Source organism: Vulpes vulpes, chromosome 8, assembly GCF_048418805.1.
Source record: "Vulpes vulpes isolate BD-2025 chromosome 8, VulVul3, whole genome shotgun sequence".
Lineage (NCBI taxonomy): Eukaryota > Metazoa > Chordata > Mammalia > Carnivora > Canidae > Vulpes > Vulpes vulpes.
Window position 1 is genome coordinate 18,889,705 of NC_132787.1, and position 2,773 is coordinate 18,892,477.

General features: G+C 37.9%; 1 pseudogene; it reads right to left on the reverse strand.

The window, feature by feature from the left end:
• Positions 1-763: 763 nt before the first annotated feature.
• LOC112917626 (U6 spliceosomal RNA) lies at positions 764-859 on the reverse strand (annotated as a pseudogene).
• Between the last annotated feature and the right edge of the window lie 1,914 nt (positions 860-2,773).

A 2,773-nucleotide genomic window follows, 5' to 3' on the forward strand; every position in this document is an offset into this window, starting at 1 on the left:
CTAAACGAAAAGGAAGGCTTATGCTATAGCCATTAAATAAAAATCTTCTCTCTCTTCAGTGTCCTCCGTAAGCTCCTTAACCCAGCCAGGCTGGCATCATGAAATAAATTAAGTGCATTCGGTATTAGGAAAATGCAGTCTGCCCTGTAGGTATTATTCCCCTCCTTAAGTGTTAGTCCATGAATTTCTTGAGGGCAAAGGCATTGTCATACTCATCTTTGAGGAAGACAATTGTACTTACTGTGAAAAAGACAGCGTCTAATACAGTGCCTTAGAACATAATAGGTTCTCATTAATTGCTTACTGGATGGTTGGAAATTATTTGGCTCCTGGAACTCAGTTTCAGAGACAAAAGTACATCAGGGGAAAACTTCAGAGTAAGAATGTTTTATTAGCCTTGAGTAATTTTTTTCTTTGTCTGAGGTGTTTTATCAGGTACCCCAATCACTGCCTCTGAATTTTTAGAGTTCTTTGGTACAAAGCCGTTACTGTGATTTGGGTATTCAATTAACACCCTCATAACATCAATTGAAGATTCATGGTTCTCTCTCTCTCTCTCTCTCTCTCTTCCTTTCTCTCTCTCACCTGCCTTTGTGTTTTATCCACATCCGAGTGACTTGACGCAACAGCTTGAGAGAAAGAACCTATTCCAAACCCTCACCAGGGAGTGGGAATGCTGGCGTGTGGCATCTCAGATCAAGTCTCTGGACTGAATAGGGTCAAGGGTCTCACTCCATGGTGACAGGAACATCTTCCACATCTAAAAAATATGGAACACTTCAGGAATTTGCACGTCATCTTTATGCAGAGGTCTTGCTAATCTTCTTTGTATCATTTCAGAAGTTAGCACCACGGTTCTCTTTTCTATAAATGTTCAAATAGATCCTCATGCTTTTCTTCTGACAGCCTTTGGAACAAGCCAAATCAAAAGCAAGTGTGTAATACTGTAATAGAAGTTTCTATATCATACTAGATCTTTATATACCTTTATGTTGCCATTATTTCTTCATTGCTATATTTCTGTGATAAAGAGATTTCAATTGCATTGCTCTTCATTGTGTAGTTTATGTCTTTGGTGCTCTGTTTAGGAAGGCTTAAAAGCTGTAAATTTATATACATATTAAACTATGGTTATTTTTATTGTTTTTATTATTTCACATTTTGAATTCAATTTATTTGGAACTGAATTTGATGAGAAAATACAATTTTATATCTGTTTTTCCCCAAACAGCCAATTGTTCTAAAACTACATATTAAAGAATTTAACCTTTATCATTTACTAAACTCCTATATATATTTGAGTCCACTTCTGATCTACTTTGTTTTTCACTATAATAAGTTTCTATAAGAGTGGGAACATTGTCTTATAATCTCTTTGTACTTCTAGAAACTGCAGCAATGCTTAGTCCCCAATAATTATTGAATCAATGGATAAATTCTCCAATTCACTTAATCAATCCATCAGACTTGCCAAATTTACTGTATAAATATCTCTGCAGTAATTCCTCATCCTTTTTTACCCACAACTGCCCGTTCTCCTTCAGGCCCTAATAATTATGGAGATTCTCCAAAACATCTTACACACAAATGGAATAAGGCTCTAAAATGCAAATCTGATCAAATAACTTCCCTAATTAAAATCCGTGAAGGACTACCCATTTCATCTCATGTTCCATATCTTGGAGGATCACCAAGACCCTGAGCTCAACCAAGTGAAACTTGCCTGTAGCTTTCCAAACATGCCTGGTTGGTTTTTATTTTATTTTGTTTTGTTTTAAATCTTTGCCTTTGTAAAAGCTGCACAGCTTGGTAAGTGCTACAATAGAGGTTTGGACAAATTGGACTAGGATAAAAAGAGGAGGTTCTTGAGAATAGAAAAGTAAATGAGCTTCGACCAGAAACAAAGATGCAGTCGTATGGAAAAGCATCGGTACTGTCCTAGGACCAAGGTCTTTGAGAATAACTAAGGGGCAGGAGAAGGTGAAGACACCACTGGGGCCAGATCACTAATGCTCTTGCATGCCATACCACGGACTTTGAGTTTTTCCTACAGGAATGTGTAGTCAAATTTAAATGGAGGAGGTAGCTTGATTACAATTTTTATTTTTGGGAGAGAGGAAAGGTAAATTTGACAGCAGCCCACTAGAAGGATTGACAGAGAATGAATCTAAAAGCCAGAGCCATATCTTCCATCAAATAGGTGACATATGATAAGGCCAATAGTTTTGACTCAGAAGAAGGGATACATATGAGGTTAATAAAGAAAATTCTATAAAAATTTGTGACTTATTAGGCAGAAGTGTGACTAAAAGGGATAACTAATGAATTATCTCCTCACCCCACCCCCAAATCTTCCACTTATTGCCATTTCTGGCTTGACTAATTGGATAGATGGTGATGCTCTTTGCCAAGACGGGAAATTTAGGAAGAAGACTGGTTTAGGGGATTGTGAGGTAGTGGGGGAGAAAGGAGAGACAATATACTTAATATTGGACATGCGGAGAGTTTCCAGAAGGAACAAGCTGGGAAGAATGTCAAACGCTGCCAACAGGGCAAATCAGATGCAGACAGAAAGTGCCCATTTGGACTTAACAGTGAGAAGGTTTGAGCATTCCTCCTAGAAGCTGAGAAGTTAAGACAGTAAAGACTGTCAATATGAACTTTTCTAGAAATGAGCTTAGCTGTGAAGGGAAACAGACAGGTAGCTCAGTTGGCTATAGGAGGCACCTGCCCTACACCTTTTATTTTGCCATGGGAATCATGGGAGCTAATA